Source organism: Scyliorhinus torazame, chromosome 4 (genome assembly GCF_047496885.1).
Source record: "Scyliorhinus torazame isolate Kashiwa2021f chromosome 4, sScyTor2.1, whole genome shotgun sequence".
NCBI lineage: Eukaryota > Metazoa > Chordata > Chondrichthyes > Carcharhiniformes > Scyliorhinidae > Scyliorhinus > Scyliorhinus torazame.
In genome coordinates this window covers 87,099,160-87,122,591 of record NC_092710.1, presented here as the reverse complement: position 1 = coordinate 87,122,591, position 23,432 = coordinate 87,099,160, and the positions used below count along the sequence as shown (strand labels likewise).

General features: G+C 47.7%; 1 long non-coding RNA gene across 1 annotated transcript; it reads left to right on the top strand.

Annotated features, from left to right (window-relative positions):
- Positions 1 to 4,836: 4,836 nt before the first annotated feature.
- Positions 4,837 to 23,228, top strand: LOC140411615 (uncharacterized). Its single transcript, XR_011940899.1, has 2 exons — positions 4,837 to 5,073; positions 22,939 to 23,228. It is a non-coding gene; the product is annotated as an uncharacterized lncRNA (long non-coding RNA).
- Positions 23,229 to 23,432: the final 204 nt, after the last annotated feature.

The following is a 23,432-nucleotide window of genomic DNA, read 5'->3' as shown; positions in this document are numbered from 1 at the left end:
CTATCTATCTATCTATCCATCTAGCTATCTATCTACTTATCTATCTATCGATCTATGTATCTATCTCCCTCTCAATAGATAGATAGATAGATAGATAGATCGATAGATAGATAGACAGACAGACAGTTTGCTAAACATATAGATAGATCCACAGATAGATAGATAGATAGATAGATTGATAGATAAATAGTTAGATGGATAGATCAATAGATAGATATATAGATCAATAGGTAGATAGATAGACAGATAGATAGATTGATCGATAGGTAGCTGGATAGATAGATAGATAGATAGATAGATAGATAGACAGATAGACAGACAGACAGACAGACAGATAGATAGATAGATAGATAGATAGATAGATAGATAGGTAGATAGATAGATAGATAGATAGATAGATAGATAGATAGATAGATAGATAGATAGATAGATAGATAGATAGATAGATAGATAGATAGATAGATAGATAGATAGATAGATAGATAGATAGATAGATAGATAGATAGATAGATAGATAGACAGACAGATAGTATAATAGATACATACATATATAGATAGATAGATAGATAGATAGATAGATAGATAGATCTGTAGGTAGATAGTAAGATAGATAGACAGATAGATAGATAGGTAGATCGGTAGACAGATAGATAGGTGGATTGATAGATAGACATATAGATATATAGACAGACAGACAGTTAGATAGATAGATAGATAGATCGTTAGATAGGTAGATAGAAAGATAGATAGACAGACAGATTGTTAAACATATAGATAGATCCATAGATAGATAGATAGATAGATCGATAGATAAATAGATAGATAGATCGTTAGATAGATAGTTAGATATATATATATATATAGATAGATAGATAAATAGATGGGTAGATAGACAGGTAGATACATAGAGAGATAGATAGATCGATAGATAATAGACAAATAGATAGATAGATAGATAGATAGATAGATAGATAGATCGATCGTTAGATAGAAAGATAGATAGATAGATAGACAGATTGCTAAACATACAGATAGGTCCATAGATAGATAGATAGATAGCTAGATTGATAGATAAATAGATAGATAGATAGACCAACAGATAGATATATAGATAGATAGAAAGATTGATAGAGAGATAGACAGATAGATCTGAAGATAGATAGTTAGATAGATATATAGATAAATATATAGATAGGTAGATAGACAGGTAGATAGGGAGATAGATAGAGAGATAGATAGGTAGATAGATAGAAAGATGCATAGATAAATAGATAGATTAGATCGACAGATAGATAGGTAGATAGTTAAGCAGTTAGATAGCTAGATAGATAGATCGATAGATAGGAAGATAGATAGAGATATAGATAGATAGATAGATACGTAGATAGATAGTTAGATAGATAGATACACAGATAGATAGATAGGTAGATAGATAGATACATAGATAGATAGATAGAAACATAGATAGATAGACAGATAGATAGGTAGATTGATAGACAGACAGAATGATAAACATATAGATAGATAGATAGATAGATTGATATATACATAGATAGATAGATAGATAGACAGATAGATTAGAGAGACAGATAGGTAGGTAGATAGCGAAGCAGTTACATAGCTAGATAGATAGATGGATATTTAGATATGCAGACAGACGGATTGATAAACTTATAGAAAGATAGATCGATCAATAGATAGATAGATAGATAGATAGACCGATAGATAGAGAAATAGATAGATTGACAGACAGATTGATAATCATATAGATAAATAGATGGATGGATAGACAGATAGACAGATAGATTAGATTGAAATATAGATAGGTAGATAGTTAAGCAGTTAGAGAGCTAGGTAGATACATAGATTGATTTATAGATAGATAGACAGACAGATCGATAAACATATAGATAGATAGATTGATTGTTAGATAGATAGATAGAAGGATAGATACATATAGAGATAGATAGATAAATAGTTAGATAGATTAGATAGACAGATAGATAGGGAGATAGTTAAGCATTTAGATAGCTAGATAGATAGTTATATAGACAGATAGACAGACAGATTGATAAACATTCAGATAGGTAGATAGATAGGCAGAAAGATAGAAAAATAGATAAATAGATAGATAGATAGATAGATAGACAGACAGATAGATAGATAGATCGATAGGTAGATAGATAGATAGATAGATCGATCGATCTTTAGATAGATAGATAGAGAGATAGATAGATAGATAGACAGACAGATTGCTAAACATATAGATAGTTCCATAGATAGATAGATAGATAGATAGATAGATAGATCGATAGATAAATAGATAGATCGATAGAGAGATAGATAGATAGAGCGGTAGATAGATTGTTAGATATATATATATATTTAGATAGATAGATAGGTAGATAGTTAGTTATATATATATATATATAGATAGATAGGTAGACAGACAGGTAGATAGATAGAGAGATAGATAGATCGATAGATAGATAGACAGGTAGATAGATAGATTGATAGATCGGTAGATAGATAGTTAGATAGATAGATAGATCGATAGATCGATAGATCGATAGATAGGTAGATAGATAGACAGACAGATTGCTAAACATATAGTTAGATAGATAAATAGGTAGGTAGATAGGTCTATCTATCTACCTATCCATCTACCTATCCATCTGTCTGTCTATATATCTATTGACCTATACACCTATCTATCTATCTATCTAACTATCTATGTATCTCTCTGGCTATCAACCTGTCTATTTATCTATCTATCTATCTCTATCTATCTATTTATCTATCTACATATCTATCTATCTATATATATATATATCTATCTCTCTATGTATCTACCTGTCAATCTATCTATCTAGCTATCTGTCTAGCGATCCATCTATCGATCCATCTATCGATCAGTCTGTCTATCTATCTATCTATCTGACTATCTATCTACCGATCTACCTATCTATCTATCTCACTATCTATCTATCAATCTATCTTTCTATCAATCCATCTGTCTATCTATATATCCATCTATATGCTCAGCAATCTGTCTGTCTATCGAGCTATCTATCTATCTATCTATCAATCTGTCTATCTATCTATCTATATATATATCTAGCTATGTATCTATCTATCTAGCGATCTATCTATCCATCAAGCGATCTATCTATCTATCTCTCGGCCTATCTACCTGTTTATCTATCTATCTATCTACCAATCTAACGATCTATCTATCTATCGATCGATCGATCTATCTATCTATCGGTCTATCCACCTATCTATCTAGCTCTCTATCTATCTAACGATCTATCTATCTTTCTGTATGTTTAGCAATCTGTCTGTCTATCTATCTATCTATCTGTCTATCTATCTATCTATATACCTAGCAATGTATCTATGTATCTATCTATCTAACGATCTATCTATCCATCCAGCTATCTATCTACATATCTATCTATCTTTCTATCAATCAATCTATCTATCTATCTATCTATCTCTATCTATCTAACGATCTATCTATCTATCTATCTGTATATCTAGCTATGTATCTATGTATCTAACGATCTATCATAGATATGTAGATAGATAGATAGTAATATAGATAGACATTTAGATAGATAATTAGATAGGTAGATATATAGATAGATAGGTAGATAGATAGATAGGCAGATTTATCGATAGATAGACAGGCAGATTGCTAAACATATAGATAGACAGATAGATAGAGAGATAGATAGATAGATACAGAGATAGAAAGATAGATAGATAGTGAGATAAATAGATAGATAGATAGTCAGATTGCAAAACGTATAGTTAGATAGATAGATAGATAGATGGATAGATAGAGAGTGAGAGAGAGGTAGATAGATAGATAGATAGATAGATAGATAGATAGATAGATCGGTAGATAGAGATATAGATAGATAGGTAGTTAGATAGATAGATGGATTAGATAGACAGATAGATAGGTAGCTAGTTAAGCAGTTAGATAGCTAGCTAGCTAGATAGATATATAGATAGATAGACAGACAGATTGATAAACATATAGATAGGTAGATAGATAGGTAGATAGATAGATAGATAGATAGATAGATAGATAGATAGATAGATAGATAGATAGATAGATAGATAGATAGATAGATAGATAGTTAGACAGACAGACAGACAGACAGACAGACAGACAGACAGACAGACAGACAGATTGCCCTCCCGTCTTATGGAGCTTCGTACCCGCTCAGAGACATTCAGGACCCTGGTATCAGGGAGGCAAACTACCATCCTGGAGCCCTTTAGCGGCCACATAAGCGCCTATCTGTGCCCCTGATTATTTAATCCGCTACCACTATTGCTTTGCTACGCTTTGTACTGTGCTGCAGTGTTAGCTGTTATGCCTTCGTTCTGCCCACTGCCGCTGCTGTCCCCCAACTTTCTATTCTGGCCAGCACACATCATCCAGTATGTCCTTCCGCCTTTATTTTAAATTAATTCCCAGCTCCTGGAAATTTGATCGCAAGAAATAGATCCCGTAATCACTTTTCAAGTCCGGTTAGTAATCTGTTTCAACTATTGACAATCGAAGCTAATAGTTCGTTGAATATCCCCCATGCTCAATTTGAGGGGATCCAACCAGGTCTAAAGCAGCAAGGTTGAAATCTGTGCAAACACCGTCAGCCAGAATGATGGAGAGAGACAGTGCATGACAAACCTAGACATTCTGTCTGTGTAACAGGGAGTTCTTATCGGTTGAGCTCACTGTGGGGATCCTGGACTGACGTCGAAATTCCTACCTTGTGATCAGAAAGATGGAATATTGCCATTTGTGGCAAATTGCTAACTGAATGTTCCAGAAGCAGAATGCAAAAAAACACGGAATATATTTAGGCAACAGATTTATTCCCAATTTGTGTGAGTATAAATGCAGCGACCACTCGGAAACAGATTCAGAACATTTCCACTTTAGTTGTCTGATCCTGAGAAAGGTGCGAATCATGGGGAGTGTGCAGTTTCTGATGCTGTGTATCATCGTGATGACTCCGTTTATAACTGCTCAATCCGAAATCGACAGGAGAGGTGCCAGATTTATCTGATCTTTCAGCTCCCATTCTATAACTTTTTCCTTACTGCATTTTTCTCTCTGAAACTGATATTTGATTTGCTATTTCATTTTTTGTGGTCCATGGGATGTAGGTTTCAAAACAGTCAAGCACTTTTCCAATTTTTCTCATCGTAGGTGGTGGTGAGTCGCCTTTTTGACCATCTGCAGTCTATGTGGTGTATGTACACCCACAGTGCTGTTAAGGAGGGAGTTGCAGGATTATTCACTTATCGCGGAGGTGGAAATGCATATATTTTCAACTCAGGATGGTGAGTGGCTTGGAGGGGAATATGCAGGTGGTGGCGTCCCCATCTGTCTGCTGCTCTTTACTTTCTAGATGATGAATATACATCTGAAGGTGCACTGATGAATTACTGCAGTGCATATTCCACAGAGCACACACTGCTGCCAATACGCATCAGTGTTGAAGGGAGTATTTTTTAATTGGGGTGCTATTTAAGAGGGTCTCTTTTTCCTGGATGGCGTGAAGCTTCTTGAGAGCTGTTGGAGCGGCACTCGTCAGGCAAGTGGAGAATATCCCAGGATACTCCTAACTCCAGGGCAGCGCAAGAATCTCAAGACCCGATTGTGTAGAGCATTGTGGAAGGTGAAAATCATTGCTGGTGATGGCTGACCGATAGAATGCCATGCTCTGGTGCCTCGGCAGCTGTGTTAATGCATTCTCAACCGCATGTACAGCAGTCACCATTGGCATATCATTAACGGACCTGATCCGGCATTCTCCAGGGATCCCACAATAGTCCATCTTTGCCCGGAGGAATTACCAATGGCGTGTTTTACTTGTGGCTTTAATAATCAGGAAACAGACACCGTGGCTGCTGAGGGAGAGGGATGTTGTAGGAAATGAAGAGGCATGCCAATGGGTTGCTGGTCCTGCCGCTGACAGGGCTGGCTGGGGGGTGGGGTTGGCGTCTGTCAGGGCCAGGGCGAGTCGCAAGGGGAGATGGGGCGGGGGGTGATCAGGGAATGGGCCGTGTTGTCGGGGTGACACCAGGGTGTCAAGGTGCGGAGTGCCGCTGCCATGCACTGCAAGGCAGCCATCTGGATGTGCACCCCACATCAGGTGGGGTGCACATCAAGTGGCCTAGGTTTGTGCAGAGTGACACTAGCCCTAGGTGTCCCCCACTCCACCACCCCCGCACTCGAGAGCACCCTTGCAGTGGTGGTGCCTGTCTTCGAGAAACAAGAGCCAGCCGGTGAGGATGGAGAGCCAGTCGCCCAACAGGCCGATGAGGAGGAGGTGGGAGGATAGCACAACATGAGTCCAACATGAGTGCCTGTCATTCAGGGACCTGCTGGATCTGGCATGCAGTCGAAGACTCCGGCTGAGCAAAGAACAAGAGCAATGCAACACAGGAACAGGCCCTTCAGCCCTCCAAGCCTGTACCGGTCATGATACCAACATTGACCAAAACCCTAAAGAACAACAAAATTCGAAAGAACAAGGGGGACCGACTGCATATCTGCCAGATCATGGTGCACATTGAACCGAGGGGAATGGGTTGTTGATGGTTGCCCTGACCTTTTATGCCACGGGGTCCCACAGTGCCGAGTGGGGACTTGTCTGGAATCTCACAGTTGCATCTCGCCATTACAGAGGCCCGATATGCCCGGTCGGCACAATATATCAAGTTCAAAGTGGACCGAGCCCATCAGGGTGGCAGGACAGTGAGGTGTGCTACCATCGCCACGATGCGCCATGGCCAGGGGGAAATTACAGGATCCATGTCGCCCTATTAGCACCGGCCCATGATAGCCCGGTTTTCAGAAACCAAAAGGGGCTTCGCTCGGTCAACGTGCAACTGGTGTGAGATCATAAACTGCACATCATACACGTCTGCACCCGGTACACAGGCAGAGTGCACAACACTTTCATCTTGGCATACTCGATGGATCGTGATATCTTCGAGGCGCATCTCTAGGTGAGGGGTTGGCCATTGGGTGACAGGGGTTATTTGCTGTAGTCATGGCTGATGACGCCAATCCAGAGGCCACAGTCTGAAGAGGAGGCCAGCTAAAATGCCCATGCCACAACCAGGGGCGTGATCGAGCGGTGCTTCGGCATCATGAAGATGCAGTTAGGTTGCCTAGACCGCTTTAGAGAGGCCCACCAGTAAAGCGCTGGGAGATGGCCCACATCGTTGTGACCTGCTGCCTCATCCACAACATCGCGCAACATCTACACCATCTACACCTCCCGCTGCCTGGGGAAAACGGGCAGTATAATCAAAGATCCCTCCCACCCAGCTTACACACTCTTCCAACTTCTTCCATCGGGCAGGAGATACAGAAGTCTGAGAACACGCACGAACAGACTCAAAAACAGTTTCTTCCCCATTGTTACCAGACTCCTAAATGACCCTCTTATGGACTGACTTCATTAACACTACACCCTGTATGCTTCATCCGATGCCAGTGCTAATGATCGTTACATTGTATATGTTGTGTTGCCCTATTATGTATTTTCTTTAATTCCCTTTTCTTCTCATGTATTTAATGATCTGTTTTTTTAAAAATTAAATATATATAATTTTTGGCCAACCATCACCGTACATTGTGTATCCTTTACACAGTAATATAACAGTACAAATAACAATGGCCTGTTTTATAAACAAAAAATAAATAATATATAACAAAAACGAAAACTAAAACTAAATGGCAACTGCCTTGTCTCAGATATACACTCTCCAAAAATATGATTTAACAGTCCAATATACAATTATCTATAACAACAACCTATACATATTATACATATATGTTAACAACCCTGAGAGTCCTTCTGGTTCCTCCCCCCCCCCCCCCCCCCCCCCCCCCCCCGGGCTGCTGCTGCTGTCTTCTTCTTTCCCACTCCCCCTATCTTTCTGTGAGGTATTCGACGAACGGTTGCCACTGCCTGGTGAACCCTTGAGCCGATCCCCTTAGGACGAACTTAATCCTTTCCAGCTTTATAAACCCTGCCATGTCATTTATCCAGGTCTCCACCCCCGGGGGCTTGGCTTCCTTCCACATCAACAGTATCCTGCGCCGGGCTACTAGGGACGCAAAGGCCAAAACATCAGCCTCTCTCGCCTCCTGCACTCCCGGCTCTTCTACAACCCCAAATATAGCCAACCCCCAGCTTGGTTCGACCCGGACCCCCACTACTTTCGAAAGCACCTTTGTCACCCCCACCCAAAACCCCTGTAGTGCCGGACATGACCAGAACATCTGGGTGTGATTCGCTGGTCTTCTCGAGCATCTCGCACACCTATCTTCTACCCCAAAAAATTTACTGAGCTGTGCTCCAGTCATATGCGCCCTGTGTAACACCTTAAATTGTATCAGGCTTAGCCTGGCACTCGAGGACGATGAGTTTACCCTACATAGGGCATCAGCCCACAGCCCCTCCTCAATCTCCTCCCCCAGCTCTTCTTCCCATTTCCCTTTCAGCTCATCTACCATACTCTCCCCCTCGTCCCTCATTTCCCTATATATATCTGACACCTTACCGTCCCCCACCCATGTCTTTGAGATCACTCTGTCCTGCACCTCCTGCGTCGGGAGCTGCGGGAATTCCCTCACCTGTTGCCTCGCAAAAGCCCTCAGTTGCATATACCGGAATGCATTCCCTTGGGGCAACTCCTATTTCTCGGTCAGCGCTCCCAGACTTGCAAACTTTCCATCCACAAACAGATCTTTCAATTGTGTTACTCCTGCTCTTTGCCATATTCCAAATCCCCCATCCATTCTCCCCGGAGCAAACCTATGATTATTTCTTATCGGGGACCCCACCAAGGCTCCCGTCTTTCCCCTATGCCGTCTCCACTGCCCTCACATTTTCAAAGTAGCCACCACCACCGGGCTTGTGGTGTATTTCTTCGGTGAGAGCGGCAATGGGGCCGTCACCATAGCTTGTAGGCTAGTCCCCCTACAGGACGCCCTCTCCAATCTCTTCCACGCTGCCCCCTCCTCTTCTCCCATCCATTTACTCACCATTGAGATATTGGCGGCCCAGTAGTACTCACTTAGGCTCGGTAGTGCCAGCCCTCCCCTATCCCTACTACGCTGTAAGAATCCCTTCCTCACTCTCGGGGTCTTCCCGGCCCACACAAAACTCATGATACTCTTTTCAATCCTTTTGAAAAAAGCCTTCGTGATCACCACCGGGAGGCAATGAAACACAAAAAGGAATCTCGGGAGGACTACCATTTTAACCGCCTGCACCTTCCCTGACAATGACAGGGATACCATGTCCCATCTCTTGAAGTCCTCCTCCATCTGTTCCACCAACCGCGTTAAATTTAACCTATGCAATGTGCCCCAATTCTTGGCTATCTGGATCCTCAAATAACAAAAGTCCCTTGTTACCTTCCTCAGCGGTAAGTCTTCTATTTCTCTGCTCTGCTCCCCTGGATGCACCACAAACAACTCACTTTTCCCCATGTTCAGTTTATATCCTGAGAATTCTCCAAACTCCTGAAGTGTCCGCATTATCTCTGACATCCCCTCCGCCGGGTCCGCTACATAGAGCAGCAAATCATCCGCATACAGAGATACCCGGTGTTCTTCTCCTCCTCTGAGTACTCCCCTCCATTTCCTGGAACCCCTCAATGCTATTGCCAGAGGCTCAATTGGCAGCGCAAACAATAATGGGGACAGAGGGCATCCCTGCCTTGTCCCTCTATGGAGCCGAAAGTATGCAGATCCCCGTCCATTCGTGACCACACTCGCCATCGGGGCCCTATACAACAGCTGTACACATCTAACATACTCATCTCCAAAACCAAATCTCCTCAGCACCTCCGACAAATAATCCCACTCCACTCTATCAAATGCTTTCTCGGCATCCATCGCCACCACTATCTCCGCTTCCCCCTCTGGTGGGGGCATCATCATTACCCCTAGCAGCCTCCGTATATTCGTATTCAGCTGTCTCCCCTTCACAAACCCAGTTTGGTCCTCGTGGACCACCCCGGGACACAATCCTCTATCCTCATTGCCATTACCTTAGCCAGAATCTTAGCGTCTACATTTAGGAGGGAAATAGGTCTATAGGACCCACATTGCAGCGGGTCTTTTTCCTTCTTTAGGAGAAGCGATATCGTTGCCTCAGACGTAGTCGGGGGCAGCTGTCCCCTTTCCTTTGCCTCATTAAAGGTCCTCATCAGTAGCGGGGCGAGCAAGTCCACATATTTCCTATAAAATTCAACTGGAAATCCATCCGGTCCCGGAGCCTTCCTCGCCTGCATGCTCCTAATTCCTTTCACTACTTCCTCTATTTCGATCTGTGCTCCCAGTCCCACCCTCTCCTGCTCCTCCACCTTAGGAAATTCCAGCCGGTCCAGAAAGCCCATCATTCTCTCCCTCCCATCCGGGGGTTGAGCTTCGTATAATCTTTTATAGAATGCCTTGAACACTCCATTCACTCTCTCCGCTCCCTGCTCCATCTCTCCTTCCTCATCCCTCATTCCCCCTATTTCCCTCGCTGCTCCCCTTTTCCTCAATTGGTGGGACACCAACCTGCTCGCCTTCTCCCCATATTCGTACTGTACACCCTGTGCCTTCCTCCACTGTGCCTCTGCAGTACCCGTTGTCAGCAAGTCAAATTCTACGTGTAGCCTTTGCCTTTCCCTGTACAGTCCCTCCTCCGGTGCATCCGCATATTGCCTGTCCACCCTCAGAGGTTCTTGCAGCAACCGCTCCCGTTCCCTACTCTCCTGCTTTCCTTTATGTGCCCTTATTGATATCAGCTCCCCTCTAAGCACTGCCTTCAGCGCCTCCCAAACCACTCCCACCTGGACCTCCCCATTATCATTGAGTTCCAAGTACTTTTCAATGCACCCCTCACCCTTAGACACCCCCCTCATCTGCCATTAGTCCCATGTCCATTCTCCAGGGTGGGCGCCCTTCTGTTTCCTCCCCTATCTCCAAGTCCACCCAATGTGGAGCGTGATCCGAAATGGCTATAGCTGTGTACTCCGTTCCCCTCACCTTCGGGATCAACGCCCTTCCCAAAACAAAAAAGTCTATTCGTGAATAGACTTTGTGGACATAGGAGAAAAACAAAAACTCCTTACTCCTAGGTCTGCTAAATCTCCACGGGTCTACTCCTCCCATCTGCTCCATAAAATCTTTAAGCACCTTAGCTGCTGCCGACCTCCTTCCAGTCCTGGACCTCGACCTGTCCAGCCCTGGTTCCAGAACCGTATTGAAATCTCCCCCCATTACCAACTTTCCCACCTCTAGGTCCGGGATGCGTCCTAGCATACGCCTCATAAAATTGGCATCATCCCAGTTCGGGGCATATACATTTACCAAAACCACCGTCTCCCCCTGTAATTTGCCACTCACCATCACGTATCTGCCCCGCTATCCGCCACTATGGTCTTTGCCTCAAACATTACCCGCTTCCCCACTAGTATAGACACCCCCCTGTTTTTCGCGTCTAGCCCCGAATGAAACACCTGCCCCACCCATCCTTTTTGTAGTCTAACCTGGTCTATCAGTTTCAAGTGCGTCTCCTGTAACATAACCACGTCTGCCTTAAGTTTCTCAAGGTGTGCGAGTACCCGGGCCCTCTTTATCGGCCCGTTCAGCCCTCTCACATTCCACGTGATCAGCCGGGTTGGGGGGCTTTTTACCCCCCACCCTCGTCGATTAGCCATCCCCTTTTTCCAGCTCCTCACCCGGTTCCCACGCAGCTGTGCCCCCCCCCCCCAGACGGTGCACCCCCGCCCACCCCACCCCATGCCAGCTCCCCCCTCTCCCCAGCAGCAACCCAATAACTCCCCCCCCACCCCCCCCACCCCCGCTAGATCCCCCACTAGCGTAGTTACACCCCCCATGTTGCTCCCAGAAGTCAGCAAACTCTGGCCGACCTCGGCTTCCCCCCGTGACCTCGGCTCGCACCGTGCGACGCCCCCTCCTTCCTGCTTCCCTATTCCCGCCATGATTATCATAACGCGGGAACCGAGCCTGCGCTTCCCCCCTGGCCCCGCCCCCAATGGCCAACGCCCCATCTCCTCCACCTCCTTTCCTCCCCCCACCGCCACCTGTGGAAGAGAGAAAAGTTACCACATCGCAGGATTAATAACATAAAACTCCTCTTTCCCCCCTTTTTACCCCCCTCTTCGCCCCCCATACTCGCCCCACCACTTTGTTTCAAACGTTCTTTTTTAATAACCCGCTCATTCCAATTTTTCTTCTACAATAAAAGTCCACGCCTCATCCGCCGTCTCAAAGTAGTGGTGCCTCCCTTGATATGTGACCCACAGTCTTGCCGGTTGCAGCATTCCGAATTTTATCTTCTTTTTGTGAAGCACTGCCTTGGCCCGATTAAAGCTCGCCCTCCTTCTCGCCACCTCCGCACTCCAGTCTTGGTATACGCGGATCACCGCGTTCTCTCACTTACTGCTCCGAGTTTTCTTTGCCCATCTAAGGACCATCTCTCTATCCTTAAAACGGAGGAATCTCACCACTATGGCTCTAGGAATTTCTCCTGCTCTCGGTCCTCGCGCCATCACTCGGTATGCTCCCTTCACCTCCAGCGAACCCATCGGGGCCTCCACTCCCATTAACGAGTGCAGCATCGTGCTCACATATGCCCCGACGTCCGCTCCCTCCGCACCTTCAGGAAGACAAAGAATCCTTAAGTTATTCCTCCTCGCGTTGTTCTCCAGCACCTCCAGTCTTTCCACACATCGTTTATGGTGTGCCTCGTGCATCTTTGTCTTCACCACCAGGCCCTGTATGTCGTCCTCATTCTCGGCAGCCTTTACCTTCACGACCCGAAGCTCCCGCTCCTGGGTCTTTTGCTCATCTTTTAGCCCTTCAATCGCCTGTAATATCGGGGCCAACAGCTCCTTCTTCATCTCCTTTTTAAGCTCTTCCACGCAGCGTTTCAAAAACTCTTGTTGTTCAGGGCCCCATGTTAAACTGCCACCTTCCGACGCCATCTTGGTTTTTGGTTGCCTTCCTTGCCGCTGCTCTAGAGGATCCACCGCAATCCGGCCACTTTCCTCTCCTTTTTTCATCCGTATCCAGGAGGGATTCCCTTCTGGTTTACCGCACAGTACTTTTAGCCATTAAAATTGCCGTTGGGGCTCTTATTAAGAGCCCAAAAGTCCGTTCCACCGGGAGCTGCCGAAACGTGCGACTTAGCTGGTCATCGCCGCACCCGGAAGGCCGCCTTAATGATCTGTTGAGCTGCTCGCAGAAAAATACTTTTCACTGTACCTCGGTACACGTGACAATAAACAAATCCAATCCAATCCAACAGAGGGGTGACGTGTTGAAAGAGGAGGATGAACGCCAGGCGATCTGCCCGATGCAGACCGCCTTGGCGAGTGCCCTCCTGGCTTATCGACCTGGTGTCGTAGCTGCCTTTCCAGTGCAGTGAGAGGCCCCACGTCCGACAGTCCCTCTCCGGTTTTCTCCGCTCTTTGCTGTTATGCGCTGCCTTCTCCTGGGGTGTGGGGGGGAGACAGAAAGCTTGCGGTGTTAGACAGTCAGATATGAGCAGCAGGGAGTGGGCCGCTGGTAGCCTTCGTGGCCAGGGCATCGGGCCATTGCAGCCAGTATGGGTGCTGGCATGTGGTGCATGATGGGGAGCTCGCACACTGCCAGTGGTTGGGGTTTGTCCACCCTCCGGGTGGGGAAGAGTTGCAAGTGTGTGGGATGGGGGTTCCTGCCAGCGACACAGTGCTGCATACTCACCCTGGCTGCCCTGAGGAGGTTGTGCAGCTTCTTTCTGCACTGCTGGCCAGTCCTGACGGCGGGTCCATTGAACTCACGGCCTCTGCCACCTGCACCCAGGCTCGTTTTATGGTGGCAGGTGGCATCCTCCTTCCCACCTCGGAGAACAGTGTGGCTCAACTCTCCTGCCCAGCATTCGGCAAGGACTCCAGCTCCATGTGCACAAACCGGGGTGTCGCTCTGAGGCTGCCGTCGTGTTGCTGTGATGAGCGTGTGTGGAGTGCTGATAAGCTGCTGCATCTTGTCAGACGCCCAAGTGTCAATCCCGACTCCAGTGAATCGGACATCGTTTTTCATTTGAGTCAATTATATTCCACGTGCCACTGGTGTAGACAATTAACGGATCATGGATTGCTCCGGGTCTGGCGCCAATTTAGTTCTTATGGAGGAGAAGGGTCCACACGTATCCCCATCCTCAATGATGGAGGCGCCCAGCACATCAGTGCAAATGACAAGGCTGAGGGATTCTCAACAATCTTCAGCCAGAAGTGCTGAGTGGATGATCCATTTCGGTCTCCGCCAGCGGTCCTCAGCATAACAGGTGTCAGTCTTCAACCAATACGATTCACTCCACGTGATGTAAATAAAAGGCTGAACGCACTGGATACTGCAACGGCCATGGGCCCTGATTATAATCCGACAATAGTACTGAAGACTTGTGCTCCAGAACTTGCTACATCCCTGGCCATTCTGTTTGCAGAACAGCTACAACACTGGCATCTACCCAGCAATGTGGAAAATTGCCCAGGTGTGTACTGCATACAAGAAACAGGACAAATCCAACACAGCCAGTTACTGCACCATCAGTATACTCTCTATCGTCAACAAAGTGATGGAAGGAGTCATCAGCAGTGCTATCAAGGAGCATTTAGGCGGCAAGACCTGCTCACTTACTCTCAGTTTGGGTTCCTCCACGGTCACTCAGCTCCAGACCTCATTACAGGCTTGGTTAAAACGTGGGAAAAAGCATTGAATGCCATAGGTGAGGTGAGAGTGACTGCCCTTGACATCAAGCAGCATTTGACCGAGTATGGCATCAAGGAGCCCTCGCTAAATTGGATTCAATGGGAATCAGGGGGAAAAGTCTCTGCTGGAGTCATACATGTCAAAGGAAGATGGCTGTAGTGGTTGCAAGTCAATCATCTCAGCTCCAGGGCATCACTGCAGGAGTTCTTCAGGATAGTGTCTTAGGTCCAAACATGTTCAGATGCTTCATCAATGACCTGAGCACCATAAGGTCAGAAGTGGGGATGTTTGCAGATGACTGCACAATGTTCAGCACCATTCACGATTCCTCGGATAATGAAGCAGTCCATGTCTAAATACAACAAGACCTGGGCAATATCCAGGCTTGGGCTGACAAGTGGCAAGTTACATTCGCGCCATACAAGTGTCAGGCAATGGCCATATCCTACAAGAGAGGATCTAACCATCGCCCATTGACATTTAATGGCATTACCATCGCTGTATCTCCTACAATCAACACCCAGGGGGTTACCATCGATCAGAAACTGAACTGGACAAGCCACATTAATACTGTGGCTACCAGGGCAGGTCAAAGACTAGGAATCCAACGGCGAGTAACTCACCTCCTGACCCCCCCCCCCAAAGCTGGCCCACCATCTACAAGGCACAAGTAATGAAATGCTCTCCACTTGCCTGGACGAGTGCAGCTCCAACAACACTGAAGAAGCTCGATACCATCCATGACAAAGCAGTCCCGCTTGATTGCTCCTCCTTCCACAAACATTCAAACGCTCCACCTCGGCAAACAGTACCAGCCATGTGTACCATCTATAAGATGCACTGCAAAAATCACCAAGGATCCTTCAACAGCATCTTTCAAACACACGACTGCTCCCATCTAGAAGGACCAGAGCAGCAGAAGGAGAGCAGCAGAATCCCACCGCGTGGACGTTCCCCTCCAAGACTCTCACCATCACCACACTAGTGTTTTGTGCCTAAACAAAGGCGATTAGAATGGGATGAGAGAAGAACTAGCTAAGGTAGACTGGGAGCAAAGACTTCATGGTGAAGCAGTTGAGGAGCAGTGGAGAACCTTCCGAGCGATCTTTCACAGTGTTCAGAAAAGGTTCATACCGACAAAAAAGAAAGACGGTAGAAAGGGGAAAAATCGACCGTGGATATCTAAGGAGGTGAGGGAGAGTATCAAATTGAAGGAAAAAACATACAAAGTGGCAAAAATTAGTGCGAGACTAGAGGACTGGGAAGTCTTTCGGGGACAACAGAAAGCTACTAAAAAAAGCCATAAAGAAGAGTAAGGTAGACTATGAAAGTCAACTGGCTCAGTTCATAAAAGCAGATAGTAAAAGCTTCTACAAATATATAAGACAAAAAAGAGTGGCTAAGGTAAATATTGGTCCTTTGGAAGATGAGAAGGGAGATTTAATAATAGGAGACGGGGAAATGTTTGAGGATCTGAACAGGCTTTTTGGATCAGTCTTCACAGTGGAGGACACAAATAACATGCCAGTGACTGATGGAAATAAGGATATGATAGGTGAGGACCTTGAGATGATTGTAATCACTAAGGAGGCAGTATTGGGCAAGGTAATGGGGCTAAAGTTACACAAGTCTCCTGGCCCTGATGGAATGCATCCCAGAGTGTTAAAAGAGATGGCTAGGGAAATTGTATACGCACTAGTGATAATTTATCAAAATTCACTAGACCCTGGGGTGGTCCCAGAGGATTGGAAAGTAGCAAACGTGACACCACTGTTTAAAAAAGGAGGTCGGCAGAAAGTGGGTAATTATAGGCCGGTAAGCTTAACTTCGGTTGTAGGGAAAATGCTGGAATCTATCATTAAGGAGGAAATAGCGGGGCACCTGGAGGGAAATTGTCCCATTGGGCAGACGCAGCATGGGTTCACAAAGGGTAGGTCGTGTCTGACTAATTTGGTAGAATTATTTTTTGAGGACGTTACCAGTGCAGTAGATAACGGGGAGCCAATGGATGTGGTATATCTGGATTTCCAGAAAGCTTTTGACAAGGTGTCACACAAAAGATTGCTGCATAAACTAAAGATGCATGGCATTGAGGGTAAAGTGGTAGCATGGATAGAGGATTGATTAACTAATAGAAAGCAGAGAGTGGGGATAAATGGGTGTTTCTCTGGTTGGCAACCTGTAGCCCGCAGTTGTTCACAATTTACATAGACGATTTGGAGTTGGGGACCAAGTGCACTGTGTCAAAGTTTGCAGACGACACTAAGATGAGTGGTAAAGCAAAAAGGGCAGAGGATACCGGGAGTCTGCAGAAGAATTTGGATAGGTTAGGTGAATGGGCTCGGGTCTGGCAGATGGAATTCAATGTTGCCAAGTGTGAGGCTATCCATTTTGGGGGGAATAACAGCAGAATGGATTATTATTTAAGTGGTAAGATGTTAAAACATGCTGCTGTGCAGAGGGACCTGGGTGTGCTGGTGCACGAGTCGCAAAAAGTTGGTGTGCAGGTGCAACAGGTGATTAAGAAGGCTAATCGAGTTTTGTCTTTCATTGCTAGAGGGATGGAGTTCAAGACTAGTGAGGTTATGCTGCAATTGTATAGGGTGTTGGTGAGGCCGCATCTGGAGTATTGTGTTCAGTTTTGGTCTCCTTACCTGAGAAAGGACATATTGGCACTGGAGGGAGTGCAGAGGAGATTCACTAGGTGGATCCCAGAGTTGAGGGGATTAGATTATGACGAGAGGTTGAGTAGACTGGGACTGTACTCATTGGAGTTTAGAAGGATGCGGGGGGGGGGTCTTATTGAGACATATAAAATTATGAAGGCAATAGATAGGATAGATGTGGGCAGGTTGTTTCCACTGGTTGGGGAAAGCAGAACTAGGGGGCATAGCCTCAAAATAAGGTGAGGTAGATTTAGGACAGAGTGTAGGAGGAACTTCTTCACCCAAAGGGTTGTGATTCTCTGGAATTCCTTGCCCAGTGAAGCAGTTGAGGCTCCTTCTTTAAACGTTTTTAAGAAAAAGATAGATGCCTTTCTAAAGAATAAAGGGATTCGGGGATATAGTGTACGGGCCGGAGAGTGGAGCTGAGTCCACAAAGATCAGCCATGATCTCATTAAATGGCGGAGCAGGCTCGAGGGGCCAGATGGCCTACTCCTGTTCCTAGTTCTTATGTTCTTATGTTCATCCTGACTTGGAAATATATGACCTATCCTTCGCTGTCACTGGGGAAAAATCCTGGGACTCCCTCCGTAACAGCACAGTGGGTGTACCTACACTTAAACTAATGCAGCAGTTCAAGAAGGCAGCTCACCAATACATCCTGAAGGGTAACTGGATGGGCAATAAATGCTGGCCTAACCAGCAGCGGCTACATCCTGTCAAATGAATTTTTTGAAAAATCCACCGATTCAGTCGTGGTGTCAGCACTTTTGGCCGGATTTGCCATGTTGATGCCCGATGAACTTCTACAACAGCAAAATTGGTGCCGAACCTGGACCAGGTCACGGAACGTTAAGGGACCTGCACCGGCACCATGTGGAACACAATCGATTCCAATGACAAACGGTGCCGGATTTGCGATTCACACTCAGGAGGCTGACAAGCTACAGCCGCACATTCACACTGCACTCCCCACACACACCATCCCAGCCAACAAGATGGCAGCAAGGAGAGTGGCACCGCATTTCAAGGAGGTCGAGCTCCAGACCCTTCTTGATGCCTTGAAGGAGAGGCGGGCGACCCTGTACCCCGGGGTGGGAGGAAGGCTGCCAGTCACCACTGTCATGTGAGACTGCCTTCAAGGCATGGATGTTTAAGCAATGTACCTTTTAGAAAACAGTGATGTCAGAGAGTGGGTGGGGCTGAGCTCAGGTCAGCCATTTTACAGTTCGTTTTGCAGGTTTTTAGTTTCAGTTTTGAAAAGATCTGTGTGTGTGTCTGTGTTTTCAGTGAGCTGGATCTCTCCCATGAAAGACTATCTCTGGATCATTTGGGTGATTTAAACTTATAATAGTGAAGCCTTTAACCTGATGTGATTTTGTTTAAAGGTGTTAAGTCTCTTGGAAGTTTGAAGGAACATTTTAAGGAATTAATTACTGTTGTAATATTTTCTGAGTTACCTTTGAAGTAAGGGGTGTTAAGAGATCCAATGTTTATTTAAGATGCTAAGTTGAGTTCATGGAATAAACAGTGTTTTGTGTTTAAAAACCCACGTGTCCATAATTGTAATTCCACACCTGGGGAAAAAGCTGTGTGCTAGGAAAAGCAACAAATACATTAAAGGGTGAGGTTGGTTGAACTCCATGATACATTTTGGGGTTCTGAAAATGCCTCACCCATAACACCACTGTTTTCCGTGCCCGGACGCAGGTGGTAGAGGTCGTGAGCGCAGTGGGCAACACCATGAGGACCAGCCAGCAGTGCTAAAAACAACTACAAGGCATCCTCTGAGCGGCCAGTGTGAGTAGGCAGCACTGTGCCCCTGGCACCAACTCCCGTCCACCACACCCATACCCCTACCACGACAGCCGGAGACATCACGTGCGGTGACATCACGTCCGGACATCACAATCCGGCACCTATACCGGCCACCACGGCTGGGTGCCCTGGTCACTGAATCCACCAGCTCCCCACCCCCTATACTGCTTGCGTTGGACTGTCTGACACAGCCAGGAGAAGGCTGCTCACAATCGCAGAGATAGAGAGAAGACTAGAGGGGGACACCCAGACCTGCGGGTCCTCACTATAGCAGAACAGAGGGAACTGCACATGGTCAGTGGGCTCGAGAAAAGGGCAGTCGCCGAGGCGGAGGTCGGCATCGGGCATGGAAGTGGAATGCTGCTGAGTTGAGTTTCTCCATAGCACTTGCAGCACATCTCCCACCACCACCCCCATCAGCACACCTCCACCAACCCCCACCCCCACACCACCCCACCAGCACACCGCACTCCTGCTCCACCATCGCCCCCACCAGCACCCCTCCAACAACCCCCACACCCACACCACCACCACCTCCACACCCCTGCTCCATCACCACCCCGTCACCCCCAGCTTCAGCACCAGCGTCCTCACCCCCACCCGGCCCGTGATGCAATCACGCTTGTCTTGTGTCTTGCAGTAGCTAAAGGTGTTTGTGGAGTCCCTTTTGGTGTCCCCTGATCCTGACCCCGACCCCAACCACAACCGGCACCGCACGTGGTGAGCAGCAATGACGAGGGCATGGACACAGACGGGAACCATTGACCCGCATCCCATGACACGCCGGAGCTCTGTTCCGGGGAAGACACCGACTTTCCATCACAGCTGTCTCCAACACCTCCACCATCCCAGAGACACTCACCTCAGTTGGCCACTTTATTAAAGAGGATCTTGGCACACTATCTGGTGCATCACACACGTGCTACGGTACAACAGGTGGAGGTGAGAACCATTGAGGGGGCAGCGGTCGGATGGGCAGGCCGACCCCAGGGACCAGCTGCCATCCAACCGGTTTCAGTGATTGTGGAGATCCAGTCCCACACCCTGGGACTGCCTGAGTGATTTCCTGTGAGCATCGGACACCTGCAGGTTCAGGTGGGGGAGTCCAGCCGTGTGCAGGAGCAGAAGGTGGTGCCAAGACCAACACCGCATGGGTGGCGTCCACGGTGGATGCATTGATGGTGATGGTTTCCGTCATGGGTCAAGTTTTCCAAGGCCTGGGGCAATCTGTGCAGTCGGTGGCCGAGGCCCAGAAGAGGGCTGCCATATAACAGGCAGCCATGTATCGGAGCCATCTGGACATTACAGCGGTGCTCCGGAGAGTGGACCAGCCACAGCAGGTCATGGCTGACAGCGTCAGTGGCACTGCCCAGGTTCTGGCCGAAATGGCACAGGTACAAGAGAAGTGACCCATTCCCAGAGGGAGATGGTGCTGTCACTGGATGTTCTGGCACAGACCCAGAAGATGGTGGCACAGTCGCACCATAATGTGGCGTAGTCCGAGTGATGGTGGTCCACACCCTGTGCACCATGGCTGTGAGCATAGAGACCCTAGTGGAGATGAGAGCGGGCTTCCAGAACTGGCGGCGCCAAGTGGTGGAAGAGCTTCAGGGGTTAGCTCCACTCGCACCCCCACCCCATGGAATAGCCAGGAGGCAATAATTGCCCTGAGGAAGGAGGAGTTGATGGGACCCATGCCAGTGACTCCGGCAGGGGTGGTGGTGCTGGAACACTGCAGCGCCTTAGACTTCCCACTTCCTTCCAGTCCCTGGCGCATCACATGGGCAGCGGGCAATACAGGTTGGAACAACTCCATCCAGGATACCCGAGCACCCCAAAAGATGGCTGCCAAAGGGGACCCAGGTCACAGGGCAGGAATCACAGCAGGCCTCCTCCGCTCCCGATGTACCACATGGGATGCACCCAGAAGTAGCGTTGGGGTCCATAAGGCCAGAAAGGTAGACAGCAGTTCGGATGGCATGGGTACAGCACATACGATAGTGATATATACATATAAATGCTCACAATTTACACAGGTGCACAACTTTACAATCTGCCTCGGTTCTCTGTCAGAAGGTTTTGAGGGATGGGTTGCTCCCAGCTGGACGCAGAGAGGGCACAGAGAGTGGGGTTCGGCGGGATGGGTGGATGTTGGGCGTGGCCCAAGGACACGCAATTCAGCCAGCGCTCACCGCTCTGGTCTCCCACGCAAATCCCCCCTCCCCCCCCCCCCCCCCCCCCCCCCCCCACCGCCCATACTTCCGCCATCCCATGGACTCGATGGGACTGTGTGATGGAGTGGCCAGCTTGTAGGCAGGGATCACGCAGGCTGACGGAGGAAAGTGCTATCATGGGTCGGGGTCTGGCGTTGTCGAAAGATGCAGAGCACCAGAGCTCATGCCAGTGCAGGATTGTCATCATCCTCCAATCCATGGAGCAGATCCACTGTTACTGCCAAACCAGGGCTGGCACCCCGTAGAGGGGCCTATCACAACATCCCGTCCGTACAGGCCCAGGCGCGCATGCTGTGCGGCCTCCCGTGGCTCCCTGGGCTCCATGTCGTGCCCATCCTCGCCCTCTCCCGCATCCTCGTCGTCTGACGAGGCCTGACATTCATCCTCCTCCTCCAGCCCATCACCTCTCTGCTGCGCGATGCTGTGGAGGATGCAACAGGGCATTACGATGTGGGAGGACCCCCAAGAGTGGTTCAGGTACATGAACCACATCTTCAGGATGCCGAATCACTGCTCGATCACGTCCTGTTCGCTGCATGGGTGTCGTTGTCGCGGCTCTCCGCGTCGGCCTGTGGCCTGCGGAAATGTGTCATCAGCCACGACCACAATGGTTACCCTGCACCCCCCCCCCCCCAAACTCCCAAAGGAGCCAACGCCCCAGCCGGGAGGGGGTGGTGGAACCTCAAAGTGGCCAGGAACCGTCGAGTTTGCCAGGATGAAGGTGTTGTGCATACTGCCCGGGTATCGGGCACTGACGTGTATCATGCACACCTCATGGTCACTGATCAGCTGAACGTTCATCAAGTGAAAGGCCAGCCTGTCATCTCCAGAGGATCGTAGGCGACATGCATCCTGTCAATCACCCCCTGGACCTGAGGCATCTCCACAATGTTCGCAAATCCCGCTGCCCCGCATCCTGGTGGGCTGGGTCCACATTGAAATGGATGTATTGCGCCAACCTGACATATAGGGCCTCAATGATGCACCTGTACATCGAGCTCTGTGAGATCACGGACAGGTCCCCACCCGGCGCCTTGAAAGACCCCATTACGTAGAAGTCCAGGGCGACCATCAGCATGGTCCTCTGCGATCTGGCAGATATGTAGCACTGTCCCCCTCCTCAGTCAGAGTGTTTGACGGCATGCCCAGTCCTGCAGGTCCTCCAGTGACAGTCGCTGCCACTACAAAAGAAGCCTCGTGCAGCTCTTTCCCACCTCCTCCTTGTCCTGTTGGGCAGCCGGCGGCTCGGCAGAGCCACGCCCCATGACTTCAGCTATTTTTTAATTGGAAAATTCACCCCGGTGTTGGATCAGGCAACACTGATAAATTTTGGTTTGGGTTTTGAGGTTGTTCTAATTCCACAAGTTCTGAATTATTCATCAATTGTTCTGCATTATTTTCCAGCAACTATTGCAGAAGTCTGCTTTGTGGAATATGGAGAATGTCGTGTAAACAGGTGTCAGTCAGACGAGGATCCTGTCAAAGGAATGGACTGCGCCCCTGGGCAACCATGCTGCCGGAAAAAACCGCGAATGCTCAGCTGAGGGTTTTCCTGCAGCCGCAGACATCCAACATCTCGCCAAACCAACCCTAGTTTCCTGTGTAACAGGCGCTGTTGGGTTTGTTTAGGATCCGTGACCCGTTGTCTGAATAAAGGGCTGTAATCAGAAATAAAACTACTGAATTGGTCACTGCATCGAATCGTTGTCTTTTTTTTTATAGAACAATACAGCGCAGTACACGCCCTTCGGCCCACGATGTTGCACCGAAACAAAAGCCATCTAACCTACACTATGCCATTATCATCCATATGTTTATCCAATAAACTTTTAAATGCCCTCAATGTTGGCGAGTTCACTACTGTAGCAGGTAGGGCATTCCACGGCCTCACTACTCTT